Source organism: Oryctolagus cuniculus, chromosome 4 (genome assembly GCF_964237555.1).
Source record: "Oryctolagus cuniculus chromosome 4, mOryCun1.1, whole genome shotgun sequence".
NCBI classification, from domain to species: domain Eukaryota; kingdom Metazoa; phylum Chordata; class Mammalia; order Lagomorpha; family Leporidae; genus Oryctolagus; species Oryctolagus cuniculus.
In genome coordinates this window covers 76,289,200-76,313,566 of record NC_091435.1, presented here as the reverse complement: position 1 = coordinate 76,313,566, position 24,367 = coordinate 76,289,200, and the positions used below count along the sequence as shown (strand labels likewise).

Sequence of the window (24,367 nt, the reverse complement as noted above, 5' to 3'; positions counted from 1 at the left end):
ATGATTCTAAAGCAATTTTTTATTTGGAGAAAAAACTTTATATTCTAAGCTTGCATTTTCATCATAATAAAAAGAATGACTCTGGGCCGGCGCCGCGGCTCACTAGGCTAATCCTCCGCCTAGCGGCGCCGGCACACCGGGTTCTAGTCCCGGTCGGGGCGCCGGATTCTGTCCCGGTTGCCCCTCTTCCAGGCCAGCTCTCTGCTGTGGCCAGGGAGTGCAGTGGAGGATGGCCCAGGTGCTTGGGCCCTGCACCCCATGGGAGACCAGGAAAAGCACCTGGCTCCTGGCTCCTGCCATCGGATCAGCGCAGTGCGCTGGCCACAGCGCGCCGGCCGCGGCGGCCATTGGAGGGTGAACCAACGGCAAAAGGAAGACCTTTCTCTCTGTCTCTCTCTCTCTCACTGTCCACTCTGCCTTTCAAAAAAAAAAAAAAAAAGAATGACTCTTCCAACTATGTAAACATTAGAACTGTCCATCAAAAGCATCAAAAGTGGAAATTAAAGGCACGCTGAAGAAAAGGTTTGTAGCAAACATAAGGCATAAGGATTGTTGGAGGTGGGCATTGTGGCACAGCATGCTAAACGGCCACCTGGGACACCAGCATCCTTTATTTGAGTGTCTGGGATTGGGTTCCGCCTCCACCTCTGATCCAGCTTCCTGCTAATGCACCTGGGGCAGCAGCATATCATGGTCCAAGTACCGGGTTCCTATCACCCAGGTGGGAGAACTGTGTGAAGTTCCAGCTACTGGCTTTAGGCCTGGTCTTGTTCCAACTGTTGTGGGCATTCAGGGAGTGAACTAGAGGATGGAAGATCTCTCTCTCTCTCTCTCTCTCTCTCTCACTCTCACTCTCTTTCTCTCTGATACTCTTGTGTTTAAAAAATCATTATTTAGAAAAAGGACAATTTATAATAAAATAAAAAGTAAGTGCTATGAGTATATATAAGAAAATGCCTGACCTTACCACTAATAGAAATACGCATAAGTAGTGATAATATGTCAGGTATAATATGTCCTCGAATGTGATGTAACAGGTACACAACACCATCACATATGAATTACTCTGGGCAAAGAAATAAAAGCTTTCAAGTTTTGGGTCCAAGTACCACATTCCAGGAAACACAGGGAATAGAAGAGCATTAAACGATGCTTTGGAAGTCCTATCAGCCAAATGCAGAGTGTGCACATTTTTACAGGACTAGGGCCCAAGTTTCCCTGACAAATAAATGACAAAAGAAGTGGGGAAAAGGGAATTCTTATGAAGTCAAAAGTTTTTAAAATGTCTTAAGAAATTTATTATCCAAAAGCAATGTGTGGAACTTGTTTGGATCCTGACCCAAACAAAGCAACTAAGTCATTTAAAAGTCAATTAGAGGCCGGCGCCACAGCTCACTAGGCTAATCCTCCGCCTAGTGGCGCCGGCACACCGGGTTCTAGTCCCGGTCGGGGCGCCGGATTCTGTCCCGGTTGCCCCTCTTCCAGGCCAGCCCTCTGCTGTGGCCAGGGAGTGCAGTGGAGGATGGCCCAGGTGCTTGGGCCCTGCACCCCATGGGAGACCAGGAAAAGCACCTGGCTCCTGGCTCCTGCCATCGGATCAGCGCGGTGCGCCGGCCGCAGTGCACTGGCCGCGGCGGCCATTGGAGGGTGAACCAACGGCAAAAGGAAGACCTTTCTCTCTGTCTCTCTCTCTCACTGTCCACTCTGCCTGTAAAAAAAAAAAAAAAAAAAAAAAAGTCAATTAGAGGGGCCAGTGTTGTGGCATAGTGGGCTAAGCCTCTGCCTGCGGTGCCGGCATCCCATATGGGCACTGATTTGAGTCCAACTGCTCCTCTCCCAATCCAGCTCTCTGCTTATGGCCTGGGAAAGCAGTGGACAATGTCCCAAGTGCTTTGGCCCTTGCACCCATGTGGGAGACCCAGAAGAAGCAACTGGCTCCTGCCTGGCTTTGTATCAGCTCAGCTCTGGCTGCTGCTGTCATTTGGGGAGTGAACCAGCAGATGGAAGACCTTTCTCTCTGTCTCTCCCTCTCTGTCTGTAACTCTGCCTCTCAAATAAATAAATAGTAATCTTAAAAAAAACTCAGTTAGATTTCCCTGTGTATAGAATCAGATTTGTATACCCTTTATTTCTTCTCTTGCTCAATGACTGGCTAAAACTTCTAGAACTATTCTCAGTAAGAGTGGCAAGATTGGCTATCCTTGTCTGGTTCCACGTTAGCTGTGGGCTTGTCTTATATAGCATTATCATGTTGGGGTATGTTCCTTCTATACCTAATTTGTTCAAGGTTATTGTTTTAAATCATGAATGGGTATTGTATTTTATTAAATATTTTCTATGATTCTATTAAGATGATCATATGACTTTTAGCCCTTATGTTGTTGATATGATGTATTATGTTAATTGGTTTGTGCATGTTGAATCAATCTGCCTCCTGGGAAGGAGGAAGTTAAATTATCCCTCTTTTCAGATAACATGATTTCATATGTAGCAGAACAACAACAGCAACAAACTCCAAGGGACTTTTACAATCAATACGCGAATTCAGCAAAGCTGCAAGACACTAAATCAACACACAAAAATCAATAGCATCTTTAACACTAGAATAATATTGCTGAGAAAAAATTTATAAGAGCAATCTCATTCACTGTAACTAATAAAAAATCAAATATCTTAGTGTAAATTTAACCAAGAATATGAGGACCCCCTACAATGAAAATTACAAAATACTAATAAAAATGGGAAAAGACATACAAAAAATGGAAACATATTCCTCATCATGGATTGGAAGAAATAACATTATCAAAATGTCTATTCTACACAAAGCAATTTACAGATTCAGTGTAATTCATATCAAAATGCCAATGATGTTCACAGAATCAGAAAAATCAGGGGCCGGCACCATGGCACAGTGGGTCAACACCCTGGCCTGAAGTGCTGGCATCCCATATGGGCGCCGGTTCAAGACCTGGCTGCTCCTCTTTCGATCCAGCTCTCTCTCTTACGGCTTGGGAAAGCAGTAGAAGATGGCCCAAGTCCTTGGGCCCTGTACCCATATGGGAGACCCAGAAGAAGCTCCTGGTTCCTGGCTTCCAATCGGCACAACTCCGGCCATTGTGGCTATTTGCAGAGTAAACCAGTGGATGAAAGACCTCTCTCTCTCTCTCTCTCTCTCTCTCCCCCTCTCTCTCTCCCTCTCTCTCCCTCTCTCTCTCTCTCTCTCTCTCTCTGCCTCTCCTCTCTCTGTGTTACTCTGACTTTCAAATAAATAAATAAATCTTTAAAAAAAAAGAATCAGAAAAACCAATCCTAATATTCATATGGAAACACAAAAGACTCTCAAGGCCCAAAGCAGTCTTGACCAGAAAAAACAAAGCTGCAGGCATCATAATACCCGGTTTCAAGATGTACTGCACAACGATTGTAACCAAAGCAGCATGGTACTGACGTGAAAATAGACACACAGACACAAAGACCACTGAAACTGAACAACACAAATAAATGCATCCACCTACAACCAACTTAACTGTGACTGAGGTCCTAGAAGCATTCTCTGGAGAAAGAAGAGTATGTTTAATAAGTTGTACTGGGAAAACTGGGTTTCCACGTGCAGAAGTTTGAAAACAGACCCCCTACCTTACACCCCCTACAAAAATCCAATCAAAAGTGATCAAAGACCTCAAAGTAAGATCTGAAATTATGAAACTACTAGAGGAAAACACAGGGTAAACACTCCAGATCATTGGCGATGAATTTTTTGGATAAAACCCCAAAAACACAGTCAATAAAAGCAAAAATAGACAAATGAGACTATATCTAACTAAGAAGCTTCTGCACCACAAAGGAAATAATCAACAGAGTGAAAAGACAACTGGAAGAATGGGAGAAAATATTTGCGAACCATGCATCTGATGAAGGATTAATATACAGAATCTATAAGAAGCTCAAGAAATTCAACAGGACAAACTATGTAGTTAAGACATTTTTCAAAAGAAGAAATATAAATGGCCAATGAACACATGAAAAAATGCACAGTAAAACTAACCATCAGGGATATGTAAATAAAAAAAATAAAAAACCACTAGGAAGTATCATCTCACTCCAGTTAGAATGCCTATTATCAAAAAGTAAAAAAAAAAAAAAAAAAAAAAGGTGGGGGCCTGTGTTGTGGTGTAGGGGATAAAGCCATGGCCTGCAGTGTTGGCATCACTTAGGGGCACTGGTTTGAGTTTTGGCTGCTCCTCTTCTGATCCAGCTCTCTGCTTATGGCCTGGGAAAGCAGAGGAAGATGGCCCAAGTGCTTGGGCCCCTGCACCCATGTGGGAGACCCAGAGGAAGCTCCTGGCTCCTGGCTTCAGATCAGTCCAGCTCCAGCTCCTGCTACCATTTGGAGAGTGAACCAACAGATGGAAGACCTTTCTCTTTGCCTCTCCCTCTGTCTTTTAACTCTGCCTCTCAAGTAAATAAATCAAATATTTCAAAGAATCCATGAACCGGGCTGGCGCTGTGGCATAGCAGTTAAAGCTGCTGCCTATAACACTAGCATCCCATATGAGCACAGGTTTGAATCCTGGCTGCTCCACTTCTGATATAGTTCTCTGCTAATGGCCTTGGAAAAGCAGTGGAAGATGGCCCAAGTGTGTGGGCTTCTGATATCTACATGGGAGACCTGGAAGAAGCTCCTGGCTTGGGTCTGGCCCAGCTCTGGCCATTGCAGCTGTCTCGGGGAGTGACTCAGCAGACGGAATATCTCTCTCATTTCTCCTCCTCTCTCTGTAACTTTGAGTTTCAAACAAATAAATACATCTTTTAAAAAATGTTTAAAAATACAATGCTGGCAAGGGTGTGGAGAAAGAATTTTTTTAAAGATTTATTTATGGGGTCAGCACCGTGGCACAGTGGGTTAACGCCCTGGCCTGAAGTGCCGGCATCCCATATGGGCTCCGGTTTGAGTCCTGCTGCTTCTCTTCTGATCCAGCTCTCTGCTGTGGCCTGGGAAAGCAGTGGAAGATGGTCCAAGTCCTTGGGCCCCTGCACCCACGTGGGAGATCTGGAAGAAGCTCTTGGCTCCTGGCTTTGGATTGGCGCAGCTCCGGCCGTTGTGGCCATCTGCGGAGTGAACCAGTGGATGGAAGACCTCTCTCTGTGTCTCTACCTCTCTCTGTAACTCTGCCTTTCAAATAAATAAAATAAATCTTTTTTAAAAAAGATTTTATTTTAAAATTTATTTTATTTAAAAAGATTTTACTTATTTGAAAGGCAGAGTTACAGAGAAGCAGAGGCAGAGAGAGACTTTCCATCAGCTGGTTCACTACCCAGATGAACTCAATGGCCAGAGCTGGGCCAGTCCGAAGCCTGGAACCAGGAGATATCTCAACTGCTTCAGCTTATGCAATTCTGATTGAAAAATCGAAGTGGAACACAGTTTTTACTCAGTTGGTGCCAGGATTTTGTGCTCAGACCAGCTGCAAACAAGAGCAGGGAATTAGCTGGAATTTTTTTTTTTTTTTTTTTGACAGGCAGAGTGGACAGTGAGAGAGAGAGACAGAGAGAAAGGTCTTCCTTTGCCATTGGTTCACCCTCCAATGGCCGCCGCGGCCGCCGCGCTGCAACCGGCGCACCGCGCTGATCCGAAGGCAGGAGCCAGGTACTTCTCCTGGTCTCCCATGCCGGTGCAGGGCCCAAGCACTTGGACCATCCTCCACTGCACTCCCTGGCCACAGCAGAGAGCTGGCCTGGAAGAGGGGCAACCGAGACAGAATCCTGTGCCCCGACCGGGACTAGAACCTGGTGTGCCGGCGCCGCAAGGCGGAGGATTAGCCTAGTGAGCCACGGCGCCGGCCCGGAAATTTTTAAAAATTTATTTTATTTGTTGGAAACGCAGAGTGATGGGGTGGGGGCAGGGGGAGAGACACAGAGAACCTCTGCTGGTTCACTCCCAAATAGCTGCAACAGGTAGGACTGGGCCTGGCAGAAGCCAGGAGCCTAGAACTCCATCTGGGTCTCCACGTGGGTAGCAGGGTCCCAAGTCCTTGGACCATCCACCGTTGCTATCCCAGGCACGCTAGCAGGGAGCTGGACTGGAAGCAGAGCAGCGAGAATTCAAACTGGTGCTCTGATATGGGACGCTGGCGCCACAGGCAGCAGCTACTCCACTGTACCACAACACCGGCCCCAGAGGAAATTTTCAACAAGTAGCATCAAAATCCTCAAGCATTTCTTCAAAGAACTGCTAACGTGAAATGAAATATGGCTTCACAGTACAATCCTTGAAGACGAAGTACAATCAAAGCAATGGCTGCCCGGAGGTGAAAGTGATCCAGCCAAAGCAAAAGTGGACCGGTCACGAGCAAGCGTCGTGGCAATAGTTTAGGTTTTTTGTTTGTTTGTTATTGTTTTTGTCTTTTTGGATGCTCAAGACATGTTTGTTAACTTTCTAGAAGGCCAAAGGATGATAACATCTGTTTGTTGTAAGAAAACTTTGAGAAAATTAGCCAGAAAAGCACACAGGAGATCCAGGCATACAAGGGGACTTCAAAAAGTTCATAGAATTGTGCTTTGTGAAAACACTGTGCATGGGTTTCAGGGTGTTTTTTTTTTTTTTCACCAAAAAAAACTTATGCTTTAATTCCATTTTTCCATAAACTTTAGAAGTATTCTCAGGTATGTATGTATATGGATGAATTCGCAAGTGCATGTGTGTTTGCAGCTACTTCACCTGCTGAGGAGCCTCATAGCATCTCTTAAAGGAAAAGGGATGTCCTTCATGAATAGCTCCATACAGACACGGGAATAACCATTTCCCAATGGAAAACCATTTCCCACTTGGTCCCCAGCCTCCTGGAAGTTAAAGGATTTGGATTTTCCTCCTTGGAGACGAAAGAGGCCTTGTCTCGATGGCACTGTCACAGGGCCAGGCCTTGGCCCCTACCACGGGAGCTGGACTTATTCACTCTTCCTACTAACTTCCCTGGGGCTCGGTGTCCTCACGATAGGACAGAAGCTGCTGGAAGAGGCCACCGCGGCTTCCGGCATGAAGAGGAAGACAAGGGCGGGGGATGTTAGCGCACACAGGTGCCGCAGGGTGAGAAGTGAAGGAGAGGAGGCTGCTGAGGGCCCTGAAGGCACCTGCCACCCAGAGGCCGCCCCGGGGGAGAAAGTGTGGTCCCCAGGGAAGACAAGCCTGCACCTGGGAGAAAGAAAGAAGGGGAGTGGTGCACCTGCAGATGACAATGGAGGAGAGTCCTGGAGAAAAGGTGGGGTCAGTTTCCTCTAGGGAGGAGCAAGCATCCCGGGGGTCAGAGGAGAGGAGAGGACAGGAAGCAGGTTGGAAGCAGGTTGGGGCTGGGGTAGGACACGGGTTGGGAGAACTCAGGGCTGAAAGGAGGAGCGAGGGAAGGCTGCAGAGGCGGTGCTGACGGGTGCGAACCAGATGGAATCCCCCTGCAGCTGGGCTCCCGGTGGGCTCCAGGAGGCTCAGCACAGGGCCTGTCGGGGCACCTGCCCTGGCGCTGGGAGAGGAGTCAGGAAGCAGCTCTGGGCTGCACATCGGGCTGAGTGGGGGCCTGCGGTTTCCTGTCGTCTGGAGGGTTGAGCCGGGAGACGCAGCACGCTCAGTACAGGCGCTTATGTGACCTGAGAGAATTCAGTGATGTAGAGCAGATCGCAACTACGGAGCAGAAAAAGCAGTCCCCAAACTGTGTGACTCTGTGTGCCTCTCCCCCTCCCCAGGCCCCGGCAGAAGGAACAACTGGAAAGAGGGGAATGACTAAAGGGAAGGGGCTGGGAAGAGACTTTGTGCCTTCAGGAAAATGAGAGGGCAGAGAGCGCTCAACCTTTGGAGCCAAATATTTAGAGACTGGAGGAGAGCACAAGTGAGCGGCGCTGCCCACTGCTCTGGGCCAATGGGCCAGGAATTAGGTATAAACAGGCAAGTGACTGTCTTCAGTGCAAAGAATAAACCTCCCGGGAGAAGCTCCAAGATACTGCTGGGTCTGTGAGTTTAGCAGCGACGGGTCAAGAAGAAGAACTGCCTACTATAGCCCGAAAAAGCAAAACGCTAGAAAGGGGATGAGCAACGGGTTGGAAGCCCTTGCCCGGGAGGAGAGAGAAAACCAAAGAAGTCAGTGTGTGTGGGGAGGGGAGGGGGGCCCGTGTAGAGCAGGTCAAGGGCAGAGTGAAAGGTCAAGGAACACCAAAGACAGCACCGGCAATGGGACTGGGGTGGCAGCTGAGACAAGAGGACCAGGTGGGGGCCCCTGGAGGAACCACAGGTGCTGCGCATGCTCCTTCAGGTAGCTCAAGGGAAGCAGGGCGGCTGCTGTCACCACCTCCTGAGCTGCTGTCACCGCTGACAAGAGTCCCTAAGACAGGCTGCCCAGCTGCAGTGCTGTGACGGCAAGCAAGGGAGAGACGGCTGACGGGGTCAATCAGTGCGTGCCCGGGGGAATGAGTCAGGGGCCCTCGTCCTGACCTGCCCAGGCACCCGGAACCTGTCTGGCTCGGGACATCCCTGACAGCCCGTCTAGTCGCCCTTTGCCCCGTAAGGGACGCTCCAGGCTCACAGTTCTAACCCCCACTGGCCTGGGTGCTGACCCACCCCTGCCAGCCGCTGCCTCCCCAGCTCCTGGAGTTTGCAAGGGAAATTTCAAGGAGTGCTTGGTTTAGTCCCTGTGTGGGCAGAGGTGGCCTTGGTCAGCTTAGGTGGGGGTCTTGAGCTTAAGCAAGTTAAGGACTCCTTTTTTTTTTTTTTACAAAGAACATGAAATTACACACACAGAAATAAGGTGCCAAGGAGAACGTATTCTTGAGATAAAGAACAAGAAAAGACATCGCAATAAATTATAAATATTAAAAAACCAACAAATTAAAAAAATCACAAAATCAAAGAAAACAGTGTAATGTTGTAATGAATTGCCTGATATGCCTCTAAGACATATATTTTTAAATTTTAAGTTCATAGCATTTATTTTATTTTATTTGAAAGAGATGGAGGGTGAGAAGAAGAGGTAGAGAAAGAGGAAGAGGAAAAGGAAGAAAAAGGAAGAGGAGGAGGAGAGATCTCCCAGCTGTTAGTTCACTCCCCAAATGCTTGCAATGGCCAGGGCTGGGCCAAGCGAAAGCCAGAAACCAGGATCTCAATTCAGGTTTCCCATGGGTGGCAGGAACCCGACTACTTGGGCTGTCACCTGCTGCCACCCAGGGTAACATTAGCAGGAAACAGGAGTCGGGAGCAGAGCCAGGAATCCAACATCCCAAGTGGCATCTTATTGCTAGGGCAAACGACCTGCTTCTGTATTTTGGATTGTGTCCTTGTAGTAGGCGGAACGATGACCCCAAAGATATCTGCTTCTGCATCCCAGCAATGCAGCTATGCTTCCTCATATGGCTAAAGGGTCTTTGCCCATGTGACCCAGCGACAGGGAGAGAATCCTGACTTCTCTTACTGGCTTTGAGGGCAGAAGAATGGAGCCATGAGCCAGGGAACAACACGGTAGCAGCCAGAAGCTGGAGCAGACCCAGAGACTGGTTGTCCCCGGAAACCCCTGGGAGCCCCTGGGAGCCCCCAGGAGGAAGCTGTCAATGGCTCGGCCTGCAGTGGGCTCAGCCCTGCTTCTCTGCCAGGCTGTGCCTCTTGGATCTCGCCTGAGTGGCGCTGGGCTTTCTTAGCAGGTGGCTGCCTATTTTTCTTCTGATGGCTCTGATCATGGGCTTTGGTGAGAGGAGAACGGGTGGGTCACAAGGTGGGTGTCCAGGATCTGGGATTTTGACCAGAAGTCCATCACACAAGTTCTTCTTAAGGACAGGGTTCAAGGAACGCTTTTCAGAAGGAAAGGTGCTACTCCCTGTCCCCGACAAAGGAACCAGCGTATCGGAGAAACTGCCAGACTTGTGAGCAGTTCTATGAGTGCACACCCGGTGCTTCCTCCTCCGGGCCTGGATAGGAGGCTCTTACAAACCCTGGCTGGACCCCCACCCCCCCCACCGGGAGGAGGCTGCTCTGGAGCCCCTCATCCCCCCCCCCCAGCCACAGCTGCCTCTGGGGGCCTCTGGGTGGACCCAGGCCAGGTACCGGGACAAAGGATCCCCAGGTGTTCTGGGACCTGCAAGGGGTGGCACAGTTGCCCTCTCCTGAGAGACAAGGGATCCTCTGACCCAATCAGGGCCTCTCTTAGTGACTCTGAATGTCAGACAGGCAGACAGAGTCAAATCAAAGAGTCAAATGGTTGGCCAGCCGCCCATGGTGCTTCCACATTCGAAGGCATGCAAACGTGGCTGCAAGGAATCAGAAAAGAGGCGAACCGTAAGCTGCTCCCTTTCCTCCTGTGCCGTGGCATTTAAATCCCCACTCCTTGACGGTGTGGGCTGGAGTCCGGCGTGCCCAGGGACACTCACTCACACGCCTGTCACACCAGCCACTCCCGTGGAGGACCTCCTGTGGAAATCCGGAGACTGGTCAGAAACCCAGGCCTGGGCGGGGAAGGGCTGTTTGCAGGCCTGAGTGGACTGTCTTCCCATTGAAATCCCGCAACACCCCTTCGAAAAAACTGCACAGAATAAATCGTTTCTTTTGGCCACAAGGACCGTGGCATGTAGCTTTTTAATAAAGGAGCATCCCTTGCCAACACATACTACTCAGCATCACTGATGGGTAGGAGAACGCATCTAAAACCACAAAGAAATGTTGACACTCATTAGGACGGTTGCTATCACACAAACGGAAAACAGGTGTTAACAGGCAAGGATGTGGAGAAAGTGGAACTCTCGCGCCCTCTGGGAATAGAAATGGTGTCACCACTGCAGAAAACACTAAAAATAGAATTTCCATAGGATGCAGCAGCCCCTTTCTTGGTATCTGCCCGAAAGAATTGAGATGAGGGTCTTGACGAGAGGTCTGTTCACTCAAGTCCAGAGCAGCCTGAGTCCTGTGATCTTAGGAATAGAAACTACTGGAAACAGCAGGATTATTTTATATGTGTGTATCTACGCATATACATGATACTGCTGATTATCTTATATCACACACACACACTCCCAGAGTCCCTGTATAAATAGCAGAACTGGCCAGAGGACAAAGCAAAGGAAAAGCAGACAATAGAAGGAGACTGGGATTCTAAGAAGTTGGCAAGTAAAGTTTATACAACTGTTTGTGTTGTTTAATGAAGGGAGTTATTTACTAACTCACATTTGCACAGGCTTTGTTGTTTGCAAAAGGATTTCAAAAATCCGGTTTTCCTGTCCAGGTAGCTGTGAGGTAGGCAGAGTGGGTTTGTCCCCCCAACGCAGGGAGCAGCACGGGGGAAGGGGGGGCTCTGGGGTGTGCCTGCATTCACAAAGGCAAGAAGCAACAGAAACCCTTTTCATTTCCCTTTATTCGGATTCTTCCAAAGCGTAAAACAGGTGTACTAAATAGGCTAACTTTTTATTGTAAAATCCGTGGGGATAAAGTGAGATCAGACATTTAAAATTCTTTTGAAATGGATCCAGCACTGGGAACAAGTCTCCTTCTAGTGGCCCTGCCATGGGGTGGGCCCCAGGGGAAGCTGAGCAATGATCACGTTTTACGAAGTCCCGTGAGAGGGACTGTGGCTGCACATGGAAGTTGGCCTCTGGGCCTCGTGCAATGTCACTGTCAGATCCAGCAGGTCCAGGGTTTATGAAAGACTCGGATCAGGGAGGAGAGCTGGCAGCAGCACAGGCAACAGGACACCCAGTACTCTCCACCAGTATTTCACAGGGCACAGGAACCTCTTGAGCTGCCTCTCACTAGCGCTGGTGTGGTGCTGCTAGTGCCAGGAGTTCTTTGTTTGTTTTGTTTTTTAAAATATTTATTTTTTAGGGGCAGGCGCTGTGGTACAGTGGGTTAAAGCCCTGGCCTGCAGTGCCAGCATCCCATATGGACACCAGTTCTAGTCCTAGCTGCTCTGCTTCCAATCCAGCTCTCTGCTATGGCCTGGAAAAGCAGTGGAAGATGGCTCAAGTCCTTGGGTCCCTGTACCTGTGTGGGAGACCTGGAAGAAGCTCCTGGCTCTTAGCTTCGGATTGGTTCATCTCTGGCCACTGCAGTCATTTGGGGAGTAAACCAGCGAATGGAAGACCTCTCTCTCTCTCTCTCTGGCTCTACCTCTCTCTGTAACTCTGCCTCTCAATAAATCTTTTTATTTATTTGAAAGGCAGAGTTACAGAGAGAGGCAGAGAGACAGAGCAAGAGAGAGATCTTCCATCCACTAGTTCACTCCCCAAATGGTCACAATGGCAGATACTGGCCAGGCTGAAGCCAGGAGCCAGGAGCTTCTTCTGGTTCTCCCATGTAGGTGCAGAGGCCCAAGGACTTGGGGCCATTTCTACTGCTCTCCCAGGCACATTAGCAGGGAGACGGATCCGAAGTGGAGTAGTCAGGACTTGACCAGCACTCATGTGGGATGACAGTGCTGCAGGCGGCCACGTAACCTGCTGCACCACAACACTGGTCCCTGGATTTTTACAGTTAGGCTGGTCATTTGGAATTCACAGAGACCCAGGGGAATTCTCTCCTACACTACATGAGGGATTTGGTGACGGCCCCTTGCCTCAGATTTCAGTTGGATTTTCTTCTGCCTGTTGGGTCAGTGTTTCATAGAAGTTCCAGAGATGTGGTGGGTGGATGAGCAGGTATTGGGGGCCGGGGAACTCTTCTCAGTCCCCTTCAAAGCACACCATCCAGAAGGCCCCTGCTGGCAGGAGGGGGCCCACAGGCTGTTCTCACACCACATCCAGCGGTGCCCAAGGGGCTGATACCTGGAGTGGGAGGACAAGAGTCCGACAGCTCAGCCTGCAGGATGTGGCGTGGCGACCACACATCCCGTTCCCCGAGCTGACTGCTCTTCCAATGGCATAATCGTGAATCTCCTTTTCATGAGTCTTAGGGGCCTTTGGGTCATTTCTGCTGCCATCGCCCTTGTGCTGAGCCATCTAAGCAAGCAAGTCCAACAGTACTTTATACTTTGTGTGCCTGTGTGGGTGCAAACGTTGAAACCTTTACTCAGAATAGAGTTGATCTTCTGTATATGAAGATGATTAAAAATGAATCTTGATGAAGAATGGGATGGGAGAGGGAGTAGGAGATGGGATGGTTTGTGGGTGGGAGGGAGGTTATGGGGGGAAGAACCTCTAAAATCCAAAAGTTGTACTTTTGAAATTTATATTTATTAAATAAAGGTTTTCTATTAAAAATAAATAAATAAATAATAAGAAGTCCACTAACTACAATGATAAAGGGAATCAAAATATTTCTGTCGCTCCCCGTCTTCGTGGAGGAACGACAGAGGACCCTGCGCTGTTCTTTCGTCTGCTCGGCCCTCCCCGGGTTTGCTGCTGGTTCTTCCCGGGTTGGCTACCGTCCCTTCCACCTCCGTGGAAGGGCGGTTCCCCCTGCCACATTCCCCACTTCCGCGGGGGAGCAGCACACCGCCGGCCGGCTCTCTCGGGGGCTGCACAGGTGTTCCCTCAGATGTTCCCCTTAGATGTTCCTGGTGCATGCCGTCTCTCTCCTCCTTTATAGTCCTCTTCCGCCAATCCCAACTTGGCTGCCCACACGCCGAGTACACTGCTCTCCTCCAATCAGGAGCAAGTCCTACAGTTTATTGGTTGAACTGGAGGCAGCTGTGTAGAAGCTGTTCTCTCCTCTCCCAGCGCCATATTGTGGGAGAGCAGATGCATAGAATAAGTCTTAATTCCAGTAACTTAGTCCAGTCCGGGTTGCTCCCCACAATTTCTCCCTAAGATATTGAGGATTGTTGAGCTAGACAGTTAAAATGCAGGGAAAAAAACCCTGCCTTGCCTTAGTTTGTCTAAAAGGACTAAAAATTACTAACATAATTTGAAAGACAGAGAGAGAGGGAGAAGGAGGGAGAGAAAAAGGGGGAGACAGAGAGGAGAGAGAGAGAGAGAGAGACATATCATTCATCTGCTGGTTCCCTCCTCAAATGGCTGCAACAGCCAGGGCTGGGCCGGATCAAAGCCAGGGGCCTGAAATCTCATCTGTCTCCCACAGGGGTGGCAGGGACCCACGGAGCTGGGCCCTCATCCTTTGCCCACCAAGTACAACAGCAGGAAGACTGATCAGCAGCAAAGAGAGGCTGGGGCTTGAGCCAGATGCGCTGTGTGGGATGTGGGTGTCCACAGTGGTGGCTTAACCCACGTGCCACAACTCTGCTCCTGGTGACAGCTTTCTGTCAGTTCCGGGAGAGCACAACAGGGCAGAGGAATCTGGGAACTGACGTTGCTTCTTCCTCCGGTTTCTCACCTTTGAAAGCCTGAAACTGCTCCTCTGCCTTCTCGCTGCGGTAAGATGTAGGATTCTTTGTTAAGATACCATTTAAGACAGGGCTCAAGCTGCTGCTTGGAGACAGTTACTTTCCAGAGAGAACTGCTTTTCTCCTGTGTGATGCGTAACATTTGCTTGTTTTTCTCTTGTTAATCTGTCCTTTTTTACAGACGTGTCCCAACTATGAATTTGTGAGGGTTGAGGAAAACGTGTCTTTTTTGCCCCCTTCAAAAATAAGATGAGGGAAGTACTAATGTTGCAAAGCATTTAATAAAAACCAATAGTCAATCCTGACTTTAAAATTCTTGGGTAGCCAGGAGGAACAGAAGAGAGCCGCAGCTACCTAATGCGTGACAGCTACCAAACCCTTTTCCTGAGTTTCTTACTCCAGGGAGGAGCACTGGGACATTCACCGCCGGTGCCAGCACAGAGGTGTCCAGAGAAAAATCCCCCTGGTACAGAGCACCTACAACTACTACAGAACATTTTGAAGAATAGTGCTTTTAATGCAGGCTTCGGCTGGTGGGAGAGTAAGGGAGTCTCAGGGAGCCAAAATCTACAAGACCAAGTAAGGGAAGTTAGAAAGAAGAGGCAGCGATTGTCTTGGGGTCTCTACATTCCTGCAAGCCTGGATCCTGGGTGTTCCTGGGAGAACAGGGGACAAAGCCTGGGACCGAGGCGGGCGGCAGTGGAAGACTGGGGTTCTCAGCCGGGTGCCCCCAGAAGGGACACAGGGCAGTCCACGGCCTTTCTGCTTTGGCTCTGCAGGGAGCAGGACAAGGATTCCTAACAACAAGCCTGTCAGCAGGTAGGTTTGGGTTCAAATTCGAGCTACTCAGGAGGTCAGTCACCCCAAGTCACGGCTGTCCTAGTTGCTGCTGGCCCCCGGCCCCTGGCCCCTGGCAAAAGCAAACAGAAATTCTCTGGAGGGAAAAAGGTTTAACTCCAGCCTCAAAGACTAGCACAAAGAAGCTTTTAAGAAATAGGAGTGCACACTTTGTAAATTCACATTTATTAAATAAAAAAATAACTATATAACAAACAAAAAAAAGAAAAAAGAACTTAATACTTTACCCTTTTAGTATTTTTTATGTTCTACTTAAAACTATTGGTTGAACTCTGTAATTAATACACAATTACTCTTAGGAGTTTAATTAATGCTATAACTAGTACTCAAACAGTATTTTACACTTTGTGTTTCTGTGTGGGTGCAAACTGTTGAAATCTTTACTTAATATATGCTAAACTGATCTTCAGTATATAAAGAGAATTGAAAATTGATCTTGATGTGAATGGAAGGGGAGAGGGAGTGGGAGAGGGGAGGGTTGTGGGTGGGAGGGAAGTTATGGAGGGGGGGAGCTATTATAATCCATAAGCTGTACTTTGGAAATTTATGTTCATTAAATAAAATAAAAAAAAAGAAATAGGAGTGCACAGCAAAAAGTAAAAAGGGATTTAAAATCGGGAACGTGGCAGGAATGCTCAGGATAGCTAAGTGTTTATGAACAGTACTCCCCAGAATTGTGCAGTGTACAACCCACACAACTGTATAAATCAGTGCTGAGGCTATCCTCTATCACAGCTATCACTTAGCATCGTGCTTGGGGCCTACAAAACGCAATGAGATACACACACACACACACACACACGTAATTAAGCTGTATGAAGATCAGAAAGGAAGGAATCAAATTCTCACTAGACATAGATAAATGATTGTCTATTTAGAAATTCCAAAGCAATCAACTGATAAACTTTTGGAAATAGGAGATTCTGTAAGGTAAGCAGACAAAATATCAAACACAAAGTAGATTTCTGATTAGATCAGGAAAAGTCAATTAAAGAACCAAATATCTGGGACTGGCCCTGTGGAGGCAGGGATTTAGTGCCTGACAGAGGTGATACTTCAAACAAGTAAGGGAAAGATGGACATTTCAACAAGTGGCACTGGAATAATTCATTGAACTTGGTCCATCCTGGATGGACCAAGGCTCTATCTTTGTAAGTGATAAAAACCAGTGCAAGAAAGCAGTCACCTGTCGCTCTCCCTCTTCGTGGAGGAGCGACACTAAGCCCTGCCTAGGCTTCATATCCGAGTCACGGCACCATTATGTCGCTCCCCCTCTTCATGGAGGAACGACACCAAACCCTGCCTAGGCTTCCTATCCGAGTCACGGCACCATTATGTCGCTCCCCGTCTTCGTGGAGGAACGACACAGGACCCTGCGCTGTTCTTTCGTCTGCTCGGCCCTCCCCGGGTTTGCTGCTGGTTCTTCCCGGGTTGGCTACTGTCCCTTCCACCTCTGTGGAAGGGCGGTTCCCCCTGGCCACTTTCCCCACTTCCGCAGGGGAGCGGCACACCGCCGGCCAGCTCTCTCGGGGGCTGCACAGGTGTTCCCCTTAGATGTTCCCCTTAGATGTTCCTCTTAGATGTTCCTGGTGCATGCCGTCTCTCTCCTCCTTTATAGTCCTCCTCTGCCAATCCCAACTCGGCTGCCCACACGCCGAGTACGCTGCTCTCCTCCAATCAGGAGCAAGTCCTACAGTTTATTGGCTGAACTGGAGGCAGCTGTGTAGAAGCTGTTTTCTTCTCTCCCAGCGCCATACTGTGGGAGAGCAGATGCATAGAACAAGTCTTAATTCCAGTAACTTAGTCTAGTCCGAGTTGCTCCCCACAGATCCCCCTTTCTTTTTATTTTTTGGCGTTGATACGCGCCTGTCTTCGGTGTCCCGCGGCACACACTCTGCTCTACTTGCTAGAGTTGCCACAGGTTCTTACAAGTCCTATCAATCAGGCAAACCGAATCCGGGTCCTCTCTTCGCCATGTTGTGAGGAGGTTTTTAGGCGCTGATGCGTGCCTGTCTTCGGTGACCTGCGGCTCATACTCTGGTCGAGCCGCCTGCTGGTGCTTACCGCCTTACTAATCAGGCAGACCGAATCCAAGCTCTCTCATTGCCATGTTGTGGGGTGACTTATTGGTGTTGATAACGTGCCTGTCTTCGGTGACCTGCAGCTCATACTCTGGTCGAGCTGCCTGCTGGTGCTTATCGCCCTAATCAGGCAGACCGAATCCAAGCTCTCTCATTGCCATGTTGTGGGGTGACTTATTGGTGTTGATAACGTGCCCGTCTTCGGTGACCTGCGGCGCATAAGCTGCTAGCCGCCCGCAGGTGCTCATCGCCTCACTAATCAGGCAGACCGAATCCAAGCCTTCTCATTGCAGTATTGTGGGGAGGCCTTTCTATTTCTCTATTTCTCTATCTCCGGGCATTCCTATTTCTCTCATTTTACTTCTAAATTTCTGTTTCTCTTATCCCTGCGGCTTCCCGGCGCCCGCCCCGAGGCTGCTTCTCGGCGGCTTCCCGGCTGAGCCGCTTCAGCCCGCTTCTCTCATCTGCACGGCTTCGCGGCTCTGCGCGGCTCGGCTTCGCGCGCACACTCCGCGGTCTCGCACTAGCCCAGCGTTCCCTATCTACTTGTGCCCCGCACGCTCTCTCTGCGCGCGGCAGCCTCCGCGAGTCACACAGCATAGCTTACGTCTCCGCCACTAGCATTCAATCCAAGTTCCCCGGGCTAACCTGGCTAATTCAACCCAGCTCACGTCTCCGCCCCACGATTTGGCTTCCCGTCCTTTGCTCCCTGGGCTAATCAGACGGATCCCAACCGGGCTTACGTTTCCGCTTCTGGTTTTAACTTTTCGCCCCCTATTCCCGGGCTAACTTGAGAATCCCAAAGTGGCTTTCGTTTCCGCCTCGGCCTGCCCCCCGCGGCTTCAATTTCCCTAACATTTTTCTCTACCCGGTATATTTCCCCAAGCTTTCCTCCAACAATACTCCTCCCTCATTTCTCCTGGCCTCTCCCCACAGTCCGCATCCGAGTCTGTTTGTTCTAGCTTTCACTTTCGCTTTCGACCTTAGAGATTTCTCCCAGCTTCCCCCCGTAGTCCGTATCTGAGTCTATGCCTAGGCTTTCAATAGCTCCTTCCAGCACCTTTTTCGTCCGGCTTTTCCCTAGGCTGTTTGCTAGTATCTCTCTCCGAAATTTTCCCATTTCTTCCCGTTTCTTCCCTCCTAAGTTTCATATCCGTCCTAGGTTTCCTATCCGAGTCACGGCACCATTATGTCGCTCCCCCTCTTCGTGGAGGAGCAATACTAAGCCCTGCCTAGGCTTCCTATCCGAGTCACGGCACCATCATGTCGCTCCCCCTCTTCGTGGAGGAATGACACAGGACCCTGCGCTGTTCTTTCGTCTGCTCGGCCCTCCCCGGGTTTGCTGCTGGTTCTTCCCGGGTTGGCTACTGTCCCTTCCACCTCCGTGGAAGGGCAGTTCCCCCTGCCACATTCCCCACTTCCGCAGGGGAGCGGCACACCGCCGGCCGGCTCTCTCGGGGGCTGCACAGGTGTTCCCCTTAGATGTTCCCCTTAGATGTTCCTCTTAGATGTTCCTGGTGCATGCCGTCTCTCTCCTCCTTTATAGTCCTCCTCTGCCAATCCCAACTCGGCTGCCCACACGCCGAGTACGCTGCTCTCCTCCAATCAGGAGCAAGTCCTACAGTTTATTGGCTGAACTGGAGGCAGCTGTGTAGAAGCTGTTTTCTTCTCTCCCAGCGCCATACTGTGGGAGAGCAGATGCATAGAACAAGTCTTAATTCCAGTAACTTAGTCTAGTCCGAGTTGCTCCCCACAGTCACCTTTTTTTTTTTTTTTTGACAGGCAGAGTTAGACAGTGAGAGAGAGAGACAGAGAGAAAGATTGTCTTTCCGTTGGTTCACCCCCCAGATGGCCGCTACGGCCGGCGCGCTGTGCCGATCTGAAGCCAGGAGCCAGGTGCCTCCTCCTGGTCTCCCATGCAGGTGCAGGGCCCAAGCACTTGGGCCATCCTCCACGGCACTCCCTGGCCACAGCAGAGAGCTGGACTAGAAGAGGAGCAACCGGGACAGAATCCGGCACCCCAACTGGGACTAGAACCCGGGGTGCCAGCGCCACAGGCGGAGAATAGCCAAGTGAGCCACAGCGCCAGCTGCGGTCACCATTTTAGACATTTAGAAAGCTTCCTTAAGTCTCCAAGAGAGCAAGATCCGTAAAGGAGAAAACTGACGAATTTCACTATATCGAGACAACAGCAACAGTAAAAACTTCTCTTGACTAAAAGTATGTTCTAAATGAAGTTTATAAACAAGTGTCAGACTTACAATATATATTACACGTATATCAAAGAACAATGAACTTCAAACAAGTGAGTATAAAAACCTGACATACACGAGGATATACATGGGCTGACAATTGAAGAAGACCAACTGCAATGGCCAAACATCATGTAAGGAGAATGCTCAGCTTCACCAGGAATCAGGAAAATTAAAGTATGAAGCTAATGGGCTACCATGTTCACCTATTTGACTGGAAAGGAATCAGTTATTGACTGCTCTGCAAGCATTGCTCGGAGCGTGGAGGAACAGTCACTGCCATTGCTAGTGCTGTTTGACGGAATGAAAAACTGAAATACACATGTCCTGTTACAGAGCAATTTGACTTTCCCCATTTCCTAGAAGGAAACATTTGCGCATGTGCATGAGAGGACATATATATTGAGGTTCAATATATTAGTAACAGCAAAACATTGGAAACAGCTTAAACAGTTCTTAAAAAGGAAATGCTGGAGCTGGGTATTTGGCTAAGTGGTTAGGATGTCCGGGTCCCATATCACAGCGCCTGGGTTCAAGTCCCAGCTCTGGCTCCCGGCTCCAGCTTCTTGCTAATTCATTCCCTGGGAGGCAGTGGTGATGGTTCAAGTAATTGGGTTCTTGACACCCATGTGTAGAACCTGGGTTGGATTCCTGGCTCCTGGTTTGGGCCACAGATGTGACCCTTTGTGGGCATTTGGGGAGTGAACCAGTGGAGGAGACTTCTTTGACTGTCTCTCTGCCTTTCAAATGAATACACTTTAAAAATGTTTTATGGAAATGGTTAAGTAAAAGGACTATACACTATGAAATACTATAAGGAGTTAAAATGAATGAATTACAGCTCTCTACAGATATGGAAAACTCCAAGTCATGTTGTTCATGGAAAAATGAATTCAAAGATAAGTTCATTTGGTGCAAAATATTTTGAAATCCACTATACAAGGGGTCTTTGAAGAGTTCGCAGAAAATACATATTGTGAAAAAACTGTATGAATTCAAAAAATTTTATCAAAATGAATTGTTTTTTAAAATTATTTATTTATTCATTTATTTTATTTGAAAGGCAGAGGGACAGAGATCTTCCATCCACTGGTTAACTCTCCAAATGCCCACAATAGCCAGGACTAGGCCAGCCCAAAGTTGGGAGCCAGGAACTCAGTCTGGGTCCCCCATATGGATGTTAGGGACCCCAGTACTTGAGCCATCACCTGCTGCCTCCCAGAGTGAGCACTGGTAGGAAGCTGGGTGGGAAGCAGAGCTTGGACTCAAACCAGCCCTTCTGATACAGAATGGGGAAGTCCCAAGCTGTGAATTAACCCATGGCGAACTTCTCTTTTAATTCCGTCTTCCATGAACTTTCTGAAGTACCTTAGTGTATTCACTAGTACATATGTATACATGAATGCAAAGGAAACCGCCTGGCAGTAGACACACCAGGCAGATCAGCACTTTACTCCCCGGGGAACAGAGGATTTGGACAGGCAGCCAAAGGAAAATTTAGCTTTATCTATACTGCTTTCTCATTTTATAAGGCGCATGTAATCATGAGTGACTTTATAATTTTAAAAGATATTACCCAGAAATCTAACTTACTTTTGTAATTGCCTATTATGTTTATTCCATAATAATTTAGGGACACATTTGTTGTTTTTGGACTAGCAGTTGACAAATATTTTTTCTATAAATGGCTAGACAGTTAACACTTTGGGCTCTGTGAGCCATCCCACCTCCCTTGCAACTAATCCGTTCTGCTGTTGTGGGGCAGCTGTACGCAATGCATAATGAATGAGCATGCCTGCGTTCCAATAAAACTAAAAAACAGTGGGTGGGCCACATTTGGCCTGTGATCTGTAGTTACCTGCTGTAGACTAAGTTTCTTATATAACTAAAGTATATTTTAAATATTTTTGTGTACAGAGAAATAATGTTTCTTCTTGACCAACTGGTCAAAAGTAGGTCCTAGCCTCGGGGATGTTGCTCAAAATGCTTTCGACTCTGGCCGTATTGTTAGAGACCCAGCACTCCCCCACGGAGGGGATAACCCACAGCTGCCTTTGCATGCGGGTGACAGCCACTGACTCCGGAGCAGCAGCCAACCACCCGTGGGGCAGGGGATTGTGCTTGCCACAGCTGATTCACCCAGTCAAGGTTCAGTGGCCTCAGAGGTGGCTCCTGATCAGCCCCACATGCAGAGTGACCCTTAGAGCAATGCCTCTGGCGTCGCCTCAGCCAGGCTGGGCTGTGCTGGGGGAGAAGGAAGGCCTGGTGGCACTGAGCCCTTGCAGGAGAGGCTGGGTGCTGTGGGACCAGGGTCTCCCCCTCACAACTCAAGGTCGAAAACTCACTGGTCCAGAGTCACGTTGGACACAGGGCTGTGGCTGTGTCCACACAGGTAGGGAGGCCTTGGCACTGCCGTGCTGCTGTCATTGGTCCCAGAGGCTGCCAACACTAGCCACACGGAGTTCCCATGGCTCCCAGCGCTGCAGTCCCTGACTCTGGTATTTTCTCGGCTAGGGGACTCTAGCCTAGTATCTGAGAGGGGCTGGCTGAACCAGGACTCCCGGTGACTCAAGCGCAATAGAGGTTTGCAGGCAAACGCAGGACCAGGGAGCACTGGGCACAGGGCTCAGGATTGAGTGATTATCTTTGTGTTTATTTCTGCTGGGAACTGAGGAGAGCAGTGTGGCCCAGGTGATTCCCCAGGCCACGGTGATGTTGACCTTACGTGGAAAATACAATGTGTCCCCACACAGGCTTTGCATGGAGCTGGAGTGCAGCCTTCCCCCAGCCCAAGAGAAAGAAAAAACACACTGTACCTGCTTGGCAGTAACTTCCTGGCTCTGACTTCTCCCTTGGGGTCCACTTTGAAGGATCAGGAGCAAAGGATTAATCAGAACACCAGTGCACCTGAGGTAACTCCGTGCAGAAGACGGGAGGAATAGCCGAGTCCTGCGCTGGGCACAGGAGCGAGCGCTCAGTTCGCGGCCAGGAGAGGCTGGGGCTCCCGCTGGAGTGAGGGCAGTGTTTCCTCTTCCTGTCCTAGTCACAGGCTATAACTTCTCCGGATATGAGCCAATCTTGTCCCTCACCTACCCTTTCAGCCCAGGTCTGATGCAGGCTCTAAGCGGCCCCTATGTGGCACACCTAAGTCCCAAGTCCAGCACTTGAACTAGCAAATGAACAGATTACCGTATTTACTCTCATGATGTCCCCCTCCTAGTTTTCTTTCAGATGTCTTCGCTGTGGAACACCCGAGGACGGAATCTGCTCTGTCTGAGCAAACTTCATGCACTTGAGCCACTGGGGGACAAAGTTCGTTGGAACCTAGATCTTCTAACACTCTCGTCCTAAGTCACCTTCCTGGAGAGGGTCGTTTGCTGTGACAGTGAGCAAAAACTTCAGTTCTCAGTGGTGCTGGTTGGCAGCAAGGTTGCATTAGACCGGAGGCAGGCACACAGGGAGAGAGGGAATGAGAGTAAGGTGAGGAGGGTGCCCACTTCCCTGGAACGCAAGACCCTGCAGCTCCAACCTCAGGACAGAAAGCTGACCCGGAGCAGGGAGACCTGCACCAGGGGAAGGAGTTCTTAAAGGCCCCTTCCTGTCCCAGCCCCGGGAGCAGGGATGGCGGCTCCCTCTCCCGCCTCATCCGTCCTAGTCCCCAGCAGCAGCTGCTCCCAAGTGAAAATGACAAGAGGCCAAAGCACTGGAAGGCACAGGATACACCGCTTCTACTTGCTAGAGAGCACCACAGACTGATGGTGGGAAAAGACAACTAGAAATTTCCAAAATATTATCTCCATGAGTCACATGCAAAAATTCACGTGCATTTCCTGACTTAAATTGTCACATGCTTAAATCTTGCCCTGATGGCAAAAAAATATATAATTAAAAGGGCCAGCGTTTGGCTTGGCAGTGAGATGCCCCTTGGGGGGCTTGCATCCTATATCAGGGTGCCTAGGTTCCAGTCCTGACTCTACTGCCTGCTCATGCATGCCCTGGGAGACAGCGGGCGATGTCTCAAGTACTTGGGAGACCTGGATCACACTCCAGGCTCCTGGTTTGGGAACCCAGTGGAAACTGTCTGATGTGCATTGGGGTTGGAAGACAGTAGCACGGGAATGTATCCTGGGTGTCTCAGGCACCCCTGAGAGCTACAGATCAGAAAGGCATGGCCATAGCCAAAGGGAGAGGGAAGGCTGAAAAGGATTAAGAGCCCACCACAGGGAACTTCTGCTGAGAGGAAGAGCGGATCTTTCTGATCTGAAGGTCATTCCAGGGACCCGAAGGTCTTTCTGATCTGAAGGTCATTCCAGGGACCCGAAGGTCTGTCCAGGGAAAAAGGCACTGCCCCAGTTCAGGCAGGACAGCTTGGCAGAAGTCCTTGGCTCATGGGTAAAATACACAGCTTTCATCATCTCCCAACTCTCTCTTGGCTCACAAGGGCTTGGCCTTATCTCTCTTATAAAAATGGTGAATTATTTACAGCAGGAACAGGAAGCTAAGACTAGGTTATGAAACCCCTGAGGCAAAGGCTCTTTCCTCAAGTTCCAGGTGAGATCTTCTGGCTCTCTGCTACTCTGGCTCTGTTGCCTGGTGTCGTAGACCAGAGGACGGGAGAGGGCTGTGGGGGTGCCAGGCCTCGCTGGTCTGTAACCACAGTGTGAATGTTTGGCATGATTCTATTCTCGAACTGGAAAGCATACTCTAGTTATTAAGGACTCCCAGAAGGGGGAACCACACAAATTGAGCTCAGGGGCCAGCATTGTGGCATATGCTGGCATCCCATATGGGCACTGGCTCATGTCCTGGTTGCTCCACTTCCAACCTACCTCCCTGCTAATGGCTTGGGAAGGCCCAAGTGTTTAGGCCTCAGCCACCCATG

The 24,367-nt window shown here is 49.3% G+C and overlaps 1 protein-coding gene across 1 annotated transcript in view; it reads right to left on the bottom strand.

The window, feature by feature from the left end:
- Positions 1–22,468, bottom strand: part of NR1I2 (nuclear receptor subfamily 1 group I member 2) — a 36,641-nt gene extending 14,173 nt beyond the window's left edge. The window contains 1 exon segment of the mRNA NM_001082067.2: positions 22,302–22,468. The gene's annotated coding sequence lies outside the window, so the exon portion shown is untranslated.
- Positions 22,469–24,367: the final 1,899 nt, after the last annotated feature.